This window comes from Nycticebus coucang, chromosome 13, assembly GCF_027406575.1.
Source record: "Nycticebus coucang isolate mNycCou1 chromosome 13, mNycCou1.pri, whole genome shotgun sequence".
NCBI classification, from domain to species: domain Eukaryota; kingdom Metazoa; phylum Chordata; class Mammalia; order Primates; family Lorisidae; genus Nycticebus; species Nycticebus coucang.
Window position 1 is genome coordinate 31231815 of NC_069792.1, and position 20988 is coordinate 31252802.

A 20988-nucleotide genomic window follows, 5' to 3' on the forward strand; every position below is an offset into this window, starting at 1 on the left:
GGGGTTAAACAGAGACAGCTTTGCGCTCCGCCACCTCGGGGCGCGGGCGCGGGGCGGCCCCCGGGCAGCTCCCTCCCGGCCTGCGGGACCCCGCGGAGCGGCGGGGGCGGGACGCGGGAGTCGGGATCCTACGGCACACAGACTATGGGGCACCCTGGTTTTTGCCCCTTGGGGAAATCTCATTTCTGCCCGGCGCTTCAAAAGAAAATTCCCCTCCCATTTGCGCAGCTGGGGAGTTTCATCACGGAGTGGGCAGGAGGTTGATCCAGCACAGCCCAGTGCAAACAGGAAGCCATTCCCGGGATGGAAAACCAGGGCGGGAATTTGCATAGCTCTCCTGGGAGTATCAAAGCCTGGGAGATTTTTCCTACCTGAAGTCAGCTGCCCTAAACTGAAGTAAGAAACCCTATCTCTGGGACTCCCCCGGAGCGGGTACCTCTATAGGGGCTAGAGTTGGATAGAACGGGAAGAAGACTCCGGTCGGGGATGGGAATTACTCTATCACACACCTGGCCGAGATTTTTAGGCCAGTAAAGAGGGGTTGGAGATTAACATATTTGTAGGCACGTATAAAACTATAAAAGGCAGGGAGTTTTTCTGCAATGTAGGGTCAATCATTACCACATCAGTTACTCCTTGTGTGATCTTTATAAAGCTGATTTAAAGAACTTCCACGTGTTACAGACAAATGTCTGGGCCGATAGAACTCTCACCTCATACTAAGTAACTTTAAGGCTGTTTTTCAGTCTGTTTACTTAATGCTACACTTTGAACACGTTTTAACAAATATCATCTTTGAAGGAGGACACCGGTAAACAATGCCCAGCAAATCTGTAAAGTCTGGTTAGTTGACAATATATTCTTACTTAATTACTTACACTCTTCGCATCTCCACGCCTTCTGTTTATTTGCAAAGAGAAAGGCCCTTTGAACCCAAACGTGCAGCGACCCTAGTCCCACACGAGTCACAGAATTTGCCAGAGGGAAGGCAAATCTTTCAGCGTCTACTTCTAGCATAGGTAAAATTGCAGGAATAACTGCAAAAAAATTGGCAATTTTCCCTACACAGATTTGCTTTGAAGACATCTTCAGGCAGCCACTCAAATACAAATATATTTACCAAATTGAATGTGACTGATTTTGTTTACACCACTGCTTCCATCCTGTAGAGTGACTTTAATTACCTTAAATACGTTTGTGTACATTTAAATAAAAAGGATGAGAGGAGCGAAAATTATGAAACGAATATAAACAGGCATTTATCCTGAAAGTGTCCTATTACTCTGGGATTAAATTAAAGCAAGAAGGGTTTCCCTGTTGGTTAATTTGCACTAAGTCTTTTATTTTCTTAGATTCGTTTGGAGTGGACAGATTTATAACTGATTTATTGATAATACCTTGCATATTATGATCTGCTCTTTAACTTTAAATTTTAAAGATTGGGAGTGGGATGTGTGTCTTGCTATATTGTCCAGGCTGGTTTCAAGCTCCTAGCCTTAAACCATCCTCTGGTCTCAACTCCCCAGTAGCAGGGTCTTTAGGCATGTGCCATTGTTGTTTTAACTTTTTAAAAGTGTGGACAGAAATTTGTCTACTGATTAGAAAATAATTTTTTTCTCTTCCATTGAAAATATTTTAAAGTACACCTGAAATTTTAATTGTGTACAAATTTGGTGGTTTGAAACACTTCAAAAGCCATAGACAGAATTTAGGAAGCTGAAGGCTTCGAACCTCCTTTCTCACTTAATCCACGCTTTATTTTGCATTCCTCTCAGGTAAGTAGGCAGTGCCTATTATGTCATGGACCCATATCAGCTCCCCAGTGCTGAACTTCAAATAAATGGAATTGACTCTAGCATATTCTTAATATGATACCTTTCCAAGGCCAAATCCCAAGATACTAGCAAGTGCAACTTTAGGCAATGATCCAAGTCTTGGGTTAGCTGCTAAATATCCTTGGTGCACTTGTCCCTGGGTGAAGGCAAAACTCTCTTCCAGAAACTTTCTTCTTGACAGTCTCCTGTAATCTCTGAAATTTCTCCTCTGGGGATGTGCAGTTTTGATTTTGGACAAAACAGGCTTTGCCTTCTTTGTGCTTGGTGTTTGTAGCTGGGACTACAGGCGCCCGCCACAACGGCCGGCTATTTTTTGGTTGCAGTTCAGCCGGGGCAGGGTTTGAACCCGCCACCCTTGGTATATGGGGCTGGTGCCCTACCGACTGAGCCACAGGCGCCGCCCCTAGAAAATAAATTTTAATTTTAATTTATAAGATGGTAGAGAATATGAGAGCACCAAAACATGAGGTTCATGATTATACAACTTAGATTGTAGAATGTTGTTTGAAAGGCAAGTAGCATTTACGTGTACTCATGTGTAACATAGTTTTTTCTTTGAATTTATTTTTTAATTGTTGAGGATTCATTGAAGGTATAAGAAACCAGGTTACACTGATTGCATTTGTTAGGTAAAGTCCCTCTTACAATGGTGTCTTGCACCCCAAAGGTGTGGCACACACTAAGGTCCCACCCCCCTCCCTCCTTCCCTCTCTCTGCTCTTCCTTTCCCCACCCCTCCCTCCTTCTTTCTCTCTCTGCTCTCCCCTCCCCCTACCCCCACCATGTCTTTCCCCCAAGGTGTTTTCTTCTTTGGTTGATCGAAGATTAGGTGTTTGTAAGATGTTAGTTTCATTTCCTGGTTTTCTATTCAATTTCAAATGTCTATGTCTTTATTTTTGTGCCAGTACCATGCTGTCTTGACCACTGTGGCTTTGTAGTACAGCCTAAAATCTGATATGGTGATGCCCCTGGCTTTAATTTTTATTACTAAGAACTGCCTTAGCTATACGGGTTTTTTTCTGGTTCCATACAAAAAGCAGAATCATTTTTTCCAAATCTTGAAAATACGATGATGGTATTTTAGTAGGAATGGCATTGAATAGGTAGATTGCTTTGGGAAGTATAGACATTTTAACAATGTTGATTCTCCCCAGCCATGAGCGTGGTATGTTCTTCCATTTGTTAATATTCTCTGCTATTTCCTTTCTTAGGATTTCATAATTTTCTTTATAGAGGTCCTTCACCTCTTTTGTTAGGTATATTCTTAGGTATTTCATTTTCTTTGAAGCTACAGTGAAGGGAGTTGTGTCCTTAATTAGCCTCTCATCTTGACTGTTACTGGCGTATACAAAGGCAACTGATTGGTGGATGTTGATTTTATATCCTGAGACATTACTATATTTTTTGATGACTTCTAGGAGTCTTGTGGTTGAGTCTTTGGGGTTCTCTAAGTATAAGATCAGTTTGAAAATTGTTCTGTTTAAGTAGATTAAAAGTAGATGACCATTGTCTTCTTGCTTGGAAAGTTTCATTAGAAAGTTTCATTCATGTATCTTTGTCATCAGCAAAGAGGGAGAGTTTGACCTCCTCTGCTCCTATTTGGATTCCCTTTATTTCCTTGTCTTGCCTAATTGTATTGGCTAGAACTTCCAGCACTATGTTGAAAAGTAATGGTGACAGAGGACAACCTTGTCTGGTTCCAGTTCTCAGAGGAAAAGCTTTCAGTTTTACTCCATTTAGTAAAATATTAGCTGTGGGTTTGTCATAGATAGCTTCAATCAGTTTCAGAAATGTGCCACCTATGCCTATACTCTTCAGTGTTCTAATTAGAAAAGGATGCTAGATTCTATCGAATGTTTTTTTCTGCATCTATTGAGAGGATCATATGGTCTTTATTTTTATTTTTGCTTCTGTTAATACAGTGGATAACATTTATGGACTTGCATATATTAAACCGGCCTTGCATTGGGATGAAATCTACTTGATCATGATGTATGAGTTTTTTGATGATAAGCTGTAATCTATTGGCTAGGATTTTGTTGAGAATTTTTGCATCTATATTCATTAATGAAATTGGTCTGAAATTCTTTTTAGTTGGGTCTTTTCCTGGTTTTGGTATCAGGGTGATGTTTGCTTTACAGAACATGTTGGGGAAGATTCCTTCCTCCTCAATTTTTTGTAATAATTTCTGCAGTATGGGAATAAGCTCTTTCTTGAAGATTTGATAGAATTCTGGTGTGAAGGCATCTGGACCAAGGATTTTTTTTGTTGGAAGCTTTTTTATTTTTCTTTAATCTTGGTGCATGAAATTGGTCTGTTTAGAAGCTCTATTTCTTCCTGGCTAAGTCTAGGGAGAGGGTGTGATTCCAAATATTGATTCATTTCCTTCACATTGTCAAATTTCTGGACATAGAATTTCTGGTAGTATTCAGAGATGATCTTTTGTATATCTGTGGCATCAGTTGTTATTTCCCCATTATCATTTCTGGTTGAGCTTACTAGAGATTTTACTTTTCTATTTCTAGTTAGTCTGGCCAAAGGTTTATCTATTTTATTTATTTTTTTCAAAAACCAACTCCTCGTTTCATTAATTTTCTGAATGATTCTTTTGTTTTTAATTTCATTGATCTTTGATTTAATTTTGGAGATTTCTGTTCTACTGGGTTTAGGTTTAGATTGTTCTTCTTTTTCCAATTACATTAGATGGCTTGTGAGTTTGTTGATATGGTCTCTTTCTGTTTTTCGAATGCAGGCTTCTAAAGCGATAAATTTTCCTATCAAAACTGCTTTTGCTATATCCCACAGGTTTTGGTAGCTTATGTTGTCATTGTTATGTTTAATTTAGTGATTTCCTGTTTTATTTCTTCTTGCACCCAAGTGTCATTCAACAGAAGGTTGTTTAATGTCCATGCATTTGTGTGGGGCTGAAGGTTTTTGTTGGAGTTGACTTCCACCGTTAGTGCCTTGTGGTCTGAGAAGATATAAGGTAAAATTTCAATTCGTTTGATTCTGTTGAGGTTTGTTTTGTGGCCTAGGATGTGATCAATTTTGGAGAATGTTCTGTGGGGCGAGGAGAAGAATGTATATTCTTTATCTTTGGGATGGAGTGTTCTATATGCATCTATCAAGCACAGTTGTTCTAGCGTCTCATTTAAGTCCCTTATATCTTTTTTTCTTTGTAGAGACAGAGTCTCACTGTACCACCCTCGGGTAGAGTGCTGTGGCGTCACACGGCTCACAGCAACCTCTAACTCTTGGGCTTGCACAATTCTCCTGCCTCAGCCTCCCAAGCAGCTGGGACTACAGGCACCCGCCACAACGCCCGGCTAAGGTCCCTTATATCTTTGTTTAATTTCTGTTTAGAAGATCTGTCCAGCTCTGTAAGAGGAGTATTAAAGTCCTCTGTGATTATGGTATTATAGGATATCATATTGCTCAGACCGAGTAAGGTCTGTTTCAGGAATCTGGGAGCATTTAAACTGGGTGCATAAATATTTAGAATTGAAATGTCTTCTTGTATTTTTCCCTTGACAAATATAAAGTGACTATTGTAGTCTTTTTTGACTTTAGTTAATTTAAATCCACATGTATCTGAAAATAAGATTACAACTCCTCTTTTCTTTTGAATTCCATTTGCCTGAAAAATGGTCTTCCAACCCTTAACTCAGAGTTTTAATTTGTCTTTTGAAGCCAGGTGTGTTTCTTGCAGACAGCAAATGGATGGCTTGTGTTTTTTAATCCAGTTAGCCATCTATGCCTCTTCAGTGGGGAATTCAAGCCATTAACATTTATTGAGATAATTGATAAGTATGGTAGTTTTCTATTCATCTTATTTTGTGAGAGTCCATTGCTTAGTTTTATCTTTTGCATCAGTGTGGAAGCTAGGTTCTGTCCTTTAATTGCTAAGTTCTTACTTTGCTGTTGATCCATTGTGATGGTCAGTGTGTAGAATAGGTTGAAGTATTTCCTGTAGAGGTGCTCTTGTTGTGGCAGATTTCCTCAGTGTTTGTATATGGGGAAATTATTTGATTTCTCCATTAATTTTAAAGCTTAGCTTAGCAGGATATAGAATTATGGGCTGAAAATTTTTCTGTTGAAGTAAATTAAAAGTAGATGACCATTGTCTTCTTGCTGGGAAAGTTTCATTAGAGAAGTCTGCAGTCACCCTGATGGATTTGCCCTTGTAGGTCAACTGGTGCTTACTCCTGGCAGCTTGCAGAATCTTTTCTTTTGTCTTGACTTTGGACCGGTTCATCACAAAGTGTCTTGGAGAAGCTCAGTTAGAGTTGATGTGTCCTTGGGTCCGATATCCCTCTGAAAGGAGTATGTCAGAATCTTTGGTGATATTTGGGAAATTTTCATTTATAATATTCTCTAGTATGGCTTCCATTGCCCTAGGGAATTTTTCTTCCCCTTCTGGGATACCTATAACTCGTATGTTTGAACGCTTCATAAAGTCCCATAATTCTATCAGTGAACGTTCTGTTTTCTCTGTCTTCTTTTCTGCCTCTTTAACTGTCTGAGCTATGTCAAGAGCTTTGTCCTCTACCTCTGAGATTGTTTCTTCTGCATGGTCTAATCTCTTGTTGATACTTTCTATTGCATCTTTAAGTTCCCTTATTGACTGCTTCAGTTCCTTGAGCTCTGCTATATCCTTTCCATATTGTTTATATTGTTCATCTCTTATTTGATTCTGTTTTTGGATTTTCTTTTGGTTATTTTCCATTTTATCAGCAGTTTCCTTCATTGTCTCCATCAGTTCCTTCATCGTTTTCATCATCTGTATTCTAAATTCCCTTTCTGTCATTTCTAACATTTCTTTATAGGTGGAATCCTCTGCAGTAGCTACCTCACGGTCCCTTGGGGGAGTTGCTCTGGACTGGTTTTTCATGTTGCCAGGAGTTTTCTGCTGATTCTTCCTCATGAGTGATTTCTTTTATCTGTTTCCTTTCCCTAATTTTCCCTTTACTTTCTCTTGCTCTTTAAGTTGCTGTGCCTCTGGACCAGGGTTTTGACAAGTCCTTTTGGTACAGGACCAGAAGGATAAGAAGGTTGAGCAAGCAGGGGAAAAAGGAAGAAAAAAAAAAAAAAAGAAAGAAAGAGGGAAAAGAAAAGCAAAAAGAGAAATGAGAGGAGGTGGGTAAAAGGGAATATTGACTAAAAGAAGAGGGGCACAGAATGAGGGAGACAGAGCAATATAGGTATACAGTAGGATACTTTGACCCACCCTTAAATATCCCCAATCTCTGGGGGTGCTGGGTTATGTGGTTCCCTTGAGGCCAGAAGCTGTTTGCAAGCCTGTTTGGACACAGTTCCCCACCTCCATCAAGTAGAGAGAAAAGACAAAAATACTTTATAAATCAAACCCAAACAAGCAAACAGAAAACTTTACAGGATAAAATTGGGGGGAAAACCAAATAATAGGAGCAGAAACACTAGCAAAAATGAAGTTCTAATTGTTGAAAAAGGCAACAATGGGAAATTATATTTAAACTGGAAAAATGAAGAAAGAAAGGGAAAAAATGAAAAGAAAAATTTATAGGGAAAATGTTGAAATTAAAAAACAAAACAAAATAACAACCACCAAAAACAAAAACAAAGCAGTATATATGTCTTGCTGAATATTGTGTGGGCAACAGGTGATCTTCTGGGGTATGAGATGTTAATCACACTGCTCATACACCTGTACGAGATGGAGACTGGAGGCCTCTGCTGATTTCTCAAACCCTGCAGGGTAAAGAGCCTAAATCTCACTCAGCCCACATAAAAGTCACTTTAAACTGCTAAACTTGGCTAAGCAGAAGCTTTGCCAGGAGAGTGCTTGTCACTGGGATCACTCCTGAAGTGCCTATCCACTTAACCAGTGTGCCAAAACCGGTCTCACTTATTATGCCCCTGAGGGCTAAGGTTGCAAGGCATCTCAGTCCCTGCTTTTAGGCTGCTCAGTCACTAAATTACTTGTTCCCAACTGATCCTTGCTCTGCGACCCTGAGGGAGGAAGTTGCTGGGGCACTTCTTCCACCATGGCTCCGCAAAGCCCACAGCTGAACACTATTAGCTCTGTCTGCCTCAGTGGCTCAGTCTGGGGCCCTAGACAACACTTAAAGTCCTCCACACTCTTGCCCAAGTTCTCCCAAGATAGTTCAACTGAGTGCCAAGTCCCAAAAAACCAAAGCAGCTCACAGGTAAGGCCTTTCCAGTTTGCAATCTCACTGCTGCTGTACTTATAGCTGCTGGTGGGATTAGATGGAATGAACATGCACAACCACTTGCCAGTTTTCCACTTCTTTTGTCCTCCTCCTGGGGTCCATAAGTCTCTTGCTGACTCCCTGGGTCCTCAAAGGGATGTTTATAGGCAGATCCCACCAGCCAGAGATGCGTGGAGTCTTGTCTCCCCAGACTCACCAGGCCCAGTTGCAAGGAAGCTGTTACTTGGCCGCCATCTTGCTGAGTCCTTTCCTGAAAAACATTCTTTGAAGTCAAAAATACATACAGAACTTAATAAAATGTAACTTATGGAACACAGCTGTTTAGCTGTAAGGAGTTCTCCCTGTAACATACTTTTATAATCATGAAGTCTGTCTGAACCAGCTCTTAACCTCAAAACTGTACCTTTTTTGGGAAATACCACATTTTTTTTACCCAAGGAACTTAAGTTTATCCCCAGGAAGAGTAAATAGATTTTGAAGCTTCCAAAGTGTTTGTTCTGCATAGTAAATGAAAAGACTCGTCTGTTTGAGAAACTGTCGTAGATTAAAGATGATCGCAAATTCTTTGTTCTCCTCCCAGGTGGAGTTTATTTTCTCTGTCCTTGAACGTGGGTTGGCTTTAGGACTGCTTAGTGAATAGAAGGTGGCCCAGTCTACACCTTAGGAAGTTCTGGAGGTTTTAATTTTCTGCTTTTTTGGGACCCTCCCAAACTACCACACAGAAACCACGTGCCTTCCATGGAGAGGGGAGATGGCTTGGCTTGCCAGCCTCCTGGTGTAGCCTCTAGATGCCTCTAGCTCCAAATTGAATGTGAGTGATTACTTTTTAGTTCCCACCACCCTTTGAAAGACACACTGTAACGCCAGCAGAGCTGCTGGCTGAGCTAGCAATCCACAGAAGCTGGAAAGCAAAGTGGTTGTCATTTTAAGCCACCAAATTTGAGACAATTTGTTACACAGCAATAAATAATTGAAATACAAAGCAAGCCATTCATCACCTGTAACTTCTGGATAATAGGAAATGGCTTTGCTTTTATTGGAAAGACAGTTAGACCTGGTTCTCTAGATTTCCTTTTGGCCGACGATTTGTTTGGGTTGCAGAGGGCACAGGCAAGGGTTCCTTTGGTTAGGGAGGATAGAGCAATAGGGTCAGCAAGGATGACATGGAGAGTCCTGTGGGGAGTCCTGTGGGGAGTAGGCAGCAAGATAGGGCCTGCAGGGCCTGGAATGGTGGTGACAGACATGAGGACCCAAATAGATGCTGTGAATAAATCCAGTGATCCAAGGCAGACGGCAGAACCAAGGCTGTGAGTGTTGAAGGGAGAGACTGGGGAGGAATGATAAAAATAAATGCATAATTATTCAAATAAAAATGTTTATTCATATGCCACATAAAATTATCTACCCTACTACACTTTTGGAAACACTGTCAAGAAATAACACTCTTTTCATACTTCATGGCTCCTTCTGAAGGAGTCCTTCATGAGAAAGTAAGTAAATAGGGATTTTCTCTTAAAAAAAAAAAAAAAAACTAGATATTTTTTCTTACATAGTGAAACACAGATCTTTCTTCACTGCTTTATGTGGTGGTCCCATTAAGCCCCATCAGCACAATTATACAGACACATTCACACACATGGAACACAACACGCACACGTCACACACACACAGGCATACATTGTTAAGTAGGATGTTTTTCAAATTGGCAAACATGAAGAAAAATCTTCAACTTTAATACTTACAAACTTCCTGAAAAGATCAATGAGTCTATTTGATATCAATTTTGGCATTTTTGAGAGAAATAAAATTTACTCATATTTTCAAATACCTAAGCTTTAAATGGCATAAAGAATTATATATCATATAATTGTCTTAGTACTTAACTATTAAATCTGTGATTTTGTCATTATCTTCTTCCTTCTTCCTCTTTTGTTTTTTTTTTAGACAGGGTCTCCTGTTGCCTGGGCTAGATTGCAGCAGCCTTATCTAGTTCACTGCAACTACAAACTCCTGGACTCAACTGATCTTCCTTCCTCAGCCTCCAGAGAACTGGACTAAGGTGCAAGTCACCACATACAAATTAAGTTAACTGTTTTTCTTTTTTTGAAATAGAGTCTCACTGTGTCGCCATTGGTAGAGTGCTATGGCATCATAGCTCACAGCAACCTCAAACTTTTGTGCTTAAGCAACTCTTTTGCCTCAGCCTCCCAAGTAGCTGGGACTACAGGCATTTACCACAATGCCCAGCTATTTTTTTTTTTTTTTGTAGAGACAGAGTCTCACGGTACCACCCTCGGGTAGAGTGCCGTGGCGTCACACGGCTCACAGCAACCTCTAACTCTTGGGCTTCCGCGATTCTCTTACCTCAGCCTCCCGAGCAGCTGGGACTACAGGCGCCCGCCACAACGCCCGGCTATTTTTTTTTTTTTTAATTGCAGTTTGGCCGGGGCTGGGTTTGAACCCGCCACCCTCGGCATATGGGGCCGGCGCCCTACTCACTGAGCCACAGGCGCCGCCCCTGCCCAGCTATTTTTTTTTTATTGCAGTTGTTATTGTTTTTTAGCCAGCTTGGGTGGGATTCGAATCCGCCAGCCTTCGTGTATGTGGCTGGCGCTGTAACCACTGTGCTACAGGCGCCGAGCCAAGTTTACTATTTTTTTTTTTTTTTTTTTTGTAGAGATGTGGTCTCCCTGTGTTGCTCAGGCTGATCTTGAACTCCTGGCCTCAAGCAATCCTCCCAACTCTCCTTCCAAGAGTGCTAGTACTAAAGGAGTGAGCCACCACCCACCACCCACCAATCTTTTTTAACAAAATTGAAATCAAAGTATCATCAGATAAAATGAAGCTTTTATTTTCAAAATATTTCACTTTTGTCCATGTCTTGAAATCTTATTTTATGGTTTCATGGGCATGTTACTTTGCCTGAGACCCTTTTCTTTGAATTCTGATGTCTTCATATATAAAATGGGTATGTATTTGCTCTAGAACAGGAATTGTCACCATGATATAATCTAGGTGTAAGAGTTTTATAAGATGCAGAGGGGAATCCCTTCACTTGGCTGTGAACTAAAAGTTTATTATGTGGAGTTTCAGTTTTATAATTTAAAAGGCAATTTATTGTGATATTGTTTCATCTTTTATGGAGTGATTATACCATTGAAAATATAAGACCATTTTTAAAAAATGATTGAGCCATTAATTGTTTGGAGTGTTTTTTTTTTTTTTTTTTTTTGTAGAGACAGAGTCTCACTTTATGGCCTTCAGTAGAGTGCTGTGGCTTCACCCAGCTCACAGCAACCTCCAACTCCTGGGCCCAAGCGATTCTCTTGCCTCAGCCTCCCGAGTAGCTGGGACTACAGGCACCCGCCACAACGCCCGGCTATTTTTTGGTTGCAGTTTTGGCCGGGGCCGGGTTTGAACCCGCCACCCTCGGTATATGGGGCTGGCGCCTTACCGACTGAGCCACAGGCGCCGCCCTATTTGGAGTGTTTTTATTTATTTATTTTTTATTTTTTAGTAGAGACAGAGTCTCACTTTATGGCCCTCGGTAGAGTGCCGTGGCCTCACACAGCTCACAGCAACCTCCAACTCCAGGGCTTAAGCGACTCTCTTGCCTCAGCCTTCTGAGTAGCTGGGACTACAGGCGCCCGCCACAACGCCCGGCTATTTTTTGGTTGCAGTTTGGCCGGGGCCAGGTTTGAACCCGTCACCCTCGGTATATGGGGCTGGCGCCTTACCGACTGAGCCACAGGTGCCGCCTATTTGGGGTGTTTTTTAAAAAATGCCTTGATTTTTAAAAATTGCAGTCAGTCTGAGGACTTACTGTCTAACCACTTCATGTTTGTTGTCTGATAAATTTCTCCTATTATTTCTATTTTCTTACTATGGAATCATAGGATTTAGAGCTGTGAACAGTCTTGGAAGCCACTCAGTTCTTTTCCAATGATTTATAATTATTTATTTATTTATTTATCTACCTTGCTGTAACTATTTCTCTGGGAAATCAGACACCACACTTCTACTCAATGAAGAGAAACATTTTTACAGTAGTCTTTTTTTTTTTTTTTTTGTACTTTATCGACCTCGGTAGAGTGCAGTGTGTCACATGGCTCACAGCAACTTCCAACTCCTGGGCTTAGGCGATTCTCTTGCCTCAGCCTCCCGAGTAGCTGGGACTAAAAGCACTCGCCACAACGCCTGGCTATTTTTTTGTTGCAGTTTGGCCAGGGCTGGGTTTGAACCCCACCCTTGGTATATGGGGCCTGCGCCCTACTCACTGAGCCACAGGCCCCGCCCCCAGTAATCTTTTATTTTTTACACTCATTATGCCATGAATTGGTAGGGAATGGGTTCCAGAAGCTCAGGGTACTTTCCACTGGTTCTCACAGAGTGTGCTTTTCTGGGGGTAGTGAGCTGGTGCTTCAGCTGAACCCAGGTACCTTTGTCTTTGGCTTCCTTCTTTTTCTGATCATTGTCCTTCATGTGTTTTAGGAAGCTATCTTGGCTCTTAGAGTACTTAATACATTTGATGCAACCATTAATCCTCTTGGAAAGAAACTTGCCCTTAACCTGTTTGTTTACAACAATGCGAGCAGCATGCTGTTTAACACTGTAGACTCTTCCATTTTTGCCATGGTAACATGTGTGGCCCTTTTGAATAGAACCCATTCTCTTGATCTCGTAGTTTTGCATGTATGTGGCCAAAGGACCAACTCCATGTCTTCTAAAAGGCGTAGAGAACATGTATTGGGTAGTTCTCCTCTTTCCCTTTATGTCTGTCATTTTGGTGACTTATTGGAAGATGGTATCTCTGGCCAAAAGCATCAACCATTTTATTTGATAATGGAGGTCCAGAGTCAGTTGAGTAATGAGTTCAAATTCACACCGTGTCTGCCCATCCTTTTTTATTTGAATAACTTAATATTTGCATGTGATTTCTCAGAAAAATCCCATTTCTATCAAGGAGCAGGTCTTCCAAGCCGGATACAGTTCATTGTGCCCTAAAGGTAGGCAGCAGTCTGAACACTAACACTGGACATTCTGGTGAGCAAGGGTTCTCCAGAATGCAGAAATATTTAGAGTGAGACCATGTACTATCTCCTGGTCTTCTAAAGTCCTGCCCCCTTGAAACATCTGTTCAATGGAATGCTCAAGACAGACCGATTCCATCTGTAAAGTTTGTGCCCTCTGAGTGGACACACAGGCTGGGTGAGATTTCTGCTATGTGCTTTCCTTATTTTGTGCCTTGGTCCCAGACATACTGGAGTGGGACCAGACATTATAATCAGAAACCCCCTGTACAGAAAGTTCTGCCAGAAATGTGTAACCCCAGGAAGGTCACTTAACATATCTGGTTCATAATGGACTGAATTGGATAAGGTCTAAGATAAAGGAGGAAAAAAACCAATGATGTTTAATGGAATCCTAAAAGGAGACTATTTTTTTTCACTTCTGTATTTGATTGCATTGGAATAATTCATCCTTCCTGCCCCTTAATCCAGAAACAGGAAGATTGGAAGGGGATTGACAAAAGAGCCATGTGATATCCCACAGCAGAACAAAAGAGTTGTGAAATTGGGGCTGGGAAAGCAGAGAACACATTTATTATTTTTGAAGTAATGGGAGTTAATAGCTGTTAACATGGAACAAGGAAAGAAGTATATTTTAGAGAATCTGGAAGTCAAAATAGAAGAAGCTAAACATGATGTGGACAGTCACAGGGAGCTTTTGGAGACTCCTTATTTAGTTCTGCTGGAACCCTTTCCTCCAAGAGGTATTCTTCTCCCTATTCAAAATCAACAACATTTTCTGCTACAGATGATTGGCTCAGAGGTGAACCCTTGACTGAGATGGATTAGTCAAATATTTTTGCCCCCATGTTTGGAAATGAGAGTCATAGATGGTCAGTTAGTGGAGTTCCTGGAACTGAGGTGACAGAAACTAAGCTTTCTAGGGACCTCATTGATCATGTGTTCAATGGAATACAAAACTAATCTGCAGAGGTGGAAAGTTAGGCAGCTTCATGTAGAGAAACAGAGATAAAAGGCAGACACGGGAAGGGTGTTGTGCCTGCCCCTGCTGGCTTTTGGGGTTTATGACCAAGTCCCTTCTGCTGCCAGGCCACCCTTGCCCTTGGTCACTGTGAAGGATGCCTATGTCCTTGTATCTCAATAATAAACTCCCCTGGTAAACATTGTTAAGGCATCATATAAAAAGGGCAGGAACATTCCTGTCTAGTGTTGGCTAATAAGCAAGATCAGTAAAGATTGAGCATGCCCTTGATCTGGAAATACGTTTTTTTTTTTTTTTTTTTAGAAAAGAAAGGAATAGATGAATCTCAGCAAAATCAAATCAGCAATGTGCCAGCATCACACGGTCCTTGCACAAGCTGCCCACCCTTCCCAAAAACATCTCCTGCTCCCTGGTGCTCCTCAAGGTTGGCTCCTAAGAAGTGAACATGCAGCTGAGAAGCCACTTCCCCAGGAAAACCTTCCCTCCCCAGTGCTTACGTCTTTAGTCCTCACTTCCCCCCCCCAGGCCATAAAGAAATAGGCCAATAATTAACATTGTCCTCCACTTTTATTTCAAGTTTCAACCACTCACTTGGCTAAAAAATTTTCTATCCTATTGCACTTTCTCCTTATTTCCTAAATAATCATCACCTTCTTAGATGAATTAGGACAAAACTTGTGTTTCAAAACTGAGAACTGTAATCAGTCCTTACCAAGCACCAGTGGATGCTTGAGAGATAGACTCTGCTTTGCACCCAGCAAAAGGCAAAAGATATTATCTAAAACTTTGATCCACAAGGAAAGCCAGCCACACCCCCAGCTTTGAGTCTTCTTCTAATTACGTGAGTAACACAGTGTAGGTGAGGAGAGCTCTAAATGGCTGGAATTTGCTTGTCTGGGTGTATTTCTCCTTGGGCGTCGGGGAGGAGGCTCCCCTCCTCTCTCCACTCACTAATCACTATGATGGAAACTAGAGGGGGAACCGAGATGGATTTTCACCTTTGCCATTTATGGTCTGAATGTCCTTGGGTCCATTATTGAGCGTTTTCAATCCTCAATCTCCTCACCTGTAAAATCAATGCAGCATGATACAGTGTGGGGGTGAGGGGGCTGTAGAGGGTAAAAATGAAGACTGCAGATGATGTACCACCCTGACTGGCCGGCACCTGACTCACACACAGTAAGCTTGCCTGGCGTCTTGCTGCGGGGTGAGGCGGAAGTCAGCTGTTTTTTCTATCCAATCAGAAAATTTCAATTGTGTGCTTCCGATCCTCACTTCTCTTCCTGTTTAGACTTCTCTGCTAGCCCTCACCCCAAGTCCTGTTTTCCATTCATGGACACTATTGCAGATTCTGCTAAATAATGTGTCTTGCTCAATGAAGTTATTTTCTAACGTGGTACTCTCGTGAATCTCGTTTTATAAGGTCTTTTTTTCTTTACCTCATGCTAATGAGGTCCAGATACGTATATAATGTGTTCATTTTTCTAAGAGAATATATTGCTTCCTTTCTATGTAAACAGCACATGTGCTTAGAATTATTTCATGATCAATACTAATTAGATGGGTATTCTATTCAACAAACGTTTGATGTTTTAATTCTAGAGATTCATCTAGTCACTTTGAGTTGATGGACTTAACTCTATACTGATTAAATCATCTTCTTTTTGTTTGACCTCCCCAGTAAGTTGGAATAATCATGAAGTTGTATTCCTTTTATTATTATTATTGTTATTTATTATTATTATTATTTTTTTGAGACAGAGTCTCATTCTGTTGCCTGGGCTACAGTGCCACGGAGTCAGCCTAGCTCACAAGTACCTCAAACTTTTGGCTCAGAGTCCCAAGTAGCTGGGACTACAGGTCCTGCTATCAATTATATTCCTTTACTTTTGGGACCTAAAAATCAGTCTGCAGTTATAAACAGTAAAAATAAGGCACACAATAATATTACCATAAGGTGCTGCTTATGAATTCAATTAAAGGGAACTTTCCTTGAGATAAAAGAAGATAGCCCATAAAAAATTTTTAGCCTCTTTCCCTCCCTGTCCCTTTATCCTTTTCTAATAAATTTTATTCAGCCTGGAGGCCCTACTGGGAAATTTCACTTTTAGTTGTGGGAAACATCAGTTACCAGTGATGGGAATATCAGAATATTTAAGCAAAGAAAAAAAAAAATCTCTCTCACACGTGTTAAAAATAGTCACAGGGTATTTTTCCCTCTGAATTCTGGAAAAGGATACACAAAATCACTTTTGGGCTAAAGTTAATGAGGGACTGTTTTCCGAAGGGGAAAACCTTTTTAGAAAATTAGAAGGAGGGGGGCAAAAAGAGATTTCAAACTGCAACCAGCCACAGCAGAAGGAGGGGCTTGGCCACACAAGTCAGTCTGATCCCTTTCTTTCCTTGCTGTCTCCTTTGGACTGGCACATCTCAGGGAAAAAGGTCCTGGCCTAGAGTAAACACCCCTTTTCCCTTTCAGTTTTTCAGTGGCAGGAAAAAAAGCAGAGTAAGTTGTGACTCTGACATTTATTGGAGACCTGGCCTCCAGGGCTTGTTTACTTAGCGGAGTTTTACCCCACCCCCAGCCCAGGAAAATTAAAGCTCAACCCCTCCACCAAGCCTAAAAAGAAGCTCTTTGCTTTAGTTCTCAGCCTAAAAAATAGGCAAGGGCCAGCCTTATCGGTACCCCGCCACCCCCACCCCATCCTGGGTCCAGTCCATTATTATCTCCCAGCACAGCCACCTCTGCTCTGGGAAAAGTTAATCCTTTGCTAGCTTTGGTCCCAAATGTTCTCCTTTTGTTTCTGTCACTCGTTCTCCTCAATCACCTAGCTGAGTCAAGGAGAGACACAGAACCGTTCAGACAAAAGAAAAGAGGCAAAGGCCAAAGATTTTAGGGGTGAGTATATTCTTATTATTTATTTAGAAACTAAGTTCAGCAAAAAATTCTCAACACCTACTTGACTCTACATGTGCAAATGTCACATGACATTTAAAGCCTACTCCTCCTAAGATATAGGTCCTGAGAACATAAGGCTGTGGCCGGAACTTTGATAGAAAATAAAGAAATCAAAGTACAAGCAATAGGATACAACCAACTTTTTAAAAGATGGTTTGTGAGTGAATCCAGAGTATTTATGTTAAATATTGCTGCAATTCTACATTAAGAATTTGTGTTTAGGCCAGTATGGTGGCTCACGCTTTTTATCTCCTGGTAGGGAGAGACTGGAGGACGGCTTGAGGTCAGTTGTTCAAAGAGTGAGCAAGAGTGAGCCCCCTTCTCTACAAAACATAGAAAAATTAGCTAGGCATTGTGGTGCAGCCTATAATCCCAGCAATTTGGGAGGATGAGGCAGGAGGGTCGTGGAAGCCCAGGAGTTTGAGGTTGCAGTGAGCTACGATGTCGCTACAGTCTACTCCAGGAGACAAAGTAAGAAACTTTCTCCATAGAAAACAATTTGTGTTTAATCAATTTGGGCCTGGTGGGTTGTTGCTTTCTATTTTTCGGAAGTTTACAACATTGTAGAAAGCCTCACTAATAGGGCAAGGGCAAGGTAGGATCCTGTGTCTTACGTAATTAAAGTCTTTTTTTTTTTTGACACAGAGCTTCAAGCTGTCGCCTTGGGTAGAGTGCTGTGGTATCACAGCTCCCAGAAACCTCCAATTCCTGGGCTTAAGCTATTCTTCTGCCTCAGCCTCCCGAGTAGCTGGGACTATAGGTGCCTGCCACAATGCCCAGCTATTTTTGGTTGCAGGCATCACTGTTGTTTGGCGGGCCCAGGCTGGATTTGAACCTGCCAGCTCAGGTGTATGTGGCTGGCACTTTAGCGGCTTGAGCCACAGGCGCCGAGCCTGTAATTAAAGTCATTTTTTACTTGCTTGGTTTTTTAAAACAAATGTACTTTTATCTCTACCCTTTTGCTATGCTATATCAAATTCAATGTAATAACTATCTTTCAGATCCTTTTTATAATATTACTATTACCTGGTTTTTGACTCTCTTGAAAGAAGGCTTAGATAACAACCACTAAGGAAACCTTAAAAATAGAAAAAAAAATTAAATTTACGTGTCTATTTTACTGCCAGAAAAACTGGAAAAAAATATTTTTTGCCTATGGTTATATTCAATAATATTCTAGATGAGTCATAAAGGGAAGTCCCACTCTTACAGAGTGTGTAGTGAGGGAACAAACTGGTCAGTGATGGCAGGTTTGGGTCTTCATCCAATCATGCCAACTACCACTGTGCAAAACTGGACAGATTTTTTTTTTTTTCTGAGACAGAGCCTCAAGCTGTCGCCCTGGGTAGAGTGCTGTGGCATCACAGCTCACAGCAACCTCCAACTCCTGGGTTAAGCGATTCTCTTGCCTCCGCCTCCCAAGTAGCTGGGACTACAGGCACCCACCACAACTCCTGGCTATTTTTTTTTTTTTTAGTTGCAGCCGTCATTGTTGTTTGGTGGTCAGGGCTGGATTCCAATCTGCCAGCTCAGGTGTATGTGGCTGGCACCTTAGCTGTTTGAGCCACAGGTGCCGAGCCAAAACTGGACAGATTTCATGCTCTTTCTAAGCCTCAGTTTCCTCATCTATAAAATGGTATATTAGTATTTGTCTTCTAAGATTAAGAGGATTAAATACAAATGCTAATGTCTATAAATGCTTGGACTAGTACCTGAAATGCATTGGACCCTCACAAAATGCTATATACCAACCAGTTGGGAATCTGAGAGTCATACATTTTGTGTCAGAATTAGTGAACGTTTAGAGTTTTGTAGATATAGTTGGAAGGCTGCTTACATCTTTCTTTTCTTTTCCTTTTGGTCAAGGATAGAAATGAAACCAGATGGGATATCACACAATAATAAACCTCCAAGTTTTCCTGTTACTTTTAGGAAGGTGCCTAATTTGGGAGCATGTAGGTAGAGGAAACCAAAAAATGTTCCTTTGGGTAATACCTGAAAACAGGATTTACAGATTTGGATTTTCACAACAAACAACAAAACAAAGCCCTGGCTATGCCCACATAAGTGTTCTTTAAGGCTTTGGAGGATTCTTGGAACTTTCCTTTAGAAAACAAGGACAACCTTACATTTGATTGGTGGGTTTTCTGCTCTTTTTTTTTTTTTTAAATCATGCTCCCTTCCTGAAAGCTAAACCTATTTATGGTGAGCACTGTTTTTTCAATTAGGTTTATTTTCATTTTCCCATAGGCCATGTTTGCTGAGAACATCCGAAAGTTTATTTTTCTTCCCTTCACTTTTTATAATGGGTTTAAAATAAAATAACCTTATCTATAGGTTTTCTTTTGAAATACTGGTAAGTCTGAAATAAGTTTTTACCCCACACATTTAACGTCATGTCATAAGAACTATTCAAATGTGCTTTTCAGAGTAGAATCCTAGTCCTTTTTTTGTGTGTGTGTGGCAAACTTTTTGAGAGCAAGGATCACGTTCGCTTCGCCAACTTTGTGAAATGTCTTGTGCAAGCCAGTAGCAAATAGTACTTAAGAATGATGATCTGTTTGTGATTGGGCTATTCTACAAAATATTCAGTTAGATATCAGAGAACATTGTTTAAAATTCCAAGTCTAGCATTAGTAATATATTCTCTCCACGAGGTCCTTTATTTGGGAGAGCAGGGGTGGAGGATGTGGGGGAGTGGACTCAAAACAAAACCCCACATTCTCCGGTGAAAACACTTGGAGCGAACGCGAGCCTCAGCTCATTCTCCTCTCGGCCGGAGCGCCTCCCCTCTGGGGCAGCGGCTCGCAGGCCGTGGGGACCGGCGTTTGCGCATTCCGCGAGCACCGCGGGCTGGGAGGCGGCGGAGGCCGCGGCGGGACCTCGCCACCTCCCGGCCGCCCCGCGCTCCCGCGGCTCCTCCCCGCGCCGGCGATCCCACGGGCCGCTCGGTCCCCGCCCGCTTCGGCTCCCGCTCCTCCTCCCGCCCCTGGGCGGCTGGGGCAGGAATTCCGCCCGAGAATCCCGCAGGAGCCAGGGGCCCTGGAGGGCTGGGCGGGGCGGCGTCCTCCTCCCCGCGCTCTGTCCCCAGCTCCTTCGCTTCTCCTCCCATCTCTCCCCCTCCTCCCCGCACTCCTTCTCCCTGTCCCTCAGCCGCGCTGCTGCTCGCGTCCTTTCTCCCCAGCGCCACTTCTCCGCCTTCTCCTGGCTCCTTCCCTTCTGCTTTCCTTTCCTGCACCCGTTCTCCCTGCGCCTTCCTCCTGCGCCCCTCCTCCTCCTCCCCCTCCTCCTGACTCTCCGCTGCTTTCCTCCCCTGCTCTCCCCCTGTCTGTTCCCTGTTTGCTTTCTCGCTTCTCCCCTCTTCTCTGCTCCCTTCTTCCCTCCTTCCCAGCTCCCTTCCTCCCTTTCTTTCCAGATCCTCTCCTCCCCTCCTCCCCTGTACCCCTCCTCCCAGCCTCCTCCTTTCCCTACTCCCCTTTTCCTCTTCCCGGTTTGCGGAGCTCCCACGCTGTTGCTATGGAGGCGCCCGCGGCTGTTCGCTGCCCGGCGAGAGCTGCCCTGGGGCCCTGGGGACGAAGCAGTGACTCTGCCCCAGGCTCGGGAGCCTTGTCCCTTCGGGGCCCTGGAACAAAGCGCGCCCTCCCCCACGCCAGTAGTGCGCTGTGAGACCCTCCACTGTTCCAGGCCTGGAGGCTTAAGACCACCGTGAATCTGCTGGCCCCCAACCTCTGGGCAGGACCCCTGGGGCGGGGGTGACAGCTGCGCTCTACCCGGCCACCTTTCCGGTCCCCCGAAGATCATTCTCGCTCGCCCCATCCCGGAGGTGTCAGTGGGGCTGGGGGACGGCCAGATGGCACCATTTAACTGGACTGTCCCTTTTGTTGGGGGCTAAAGCAGCGTCTAGGCCAATTTACATAGGAAAATGGGGTCTGTGTCCCCAATTCAGTGCAGTGCCCCGACAGCTGGTGGCTCTG

General features: G+C 42.6%; 1 pseudogene; it reads right to left on the reverse strand.

The window, feature by feature from the left end:
• Positions 1-1637: 1637 nt before the first annotated feature.
• On the reverse strand, positions 1638-9287 carry LOC128563310 (OCIA domain-containing protein 2-like; annotated as a pseudogene).
• Positions 9288-20988: the final 11701 nt, after the last annotated feature.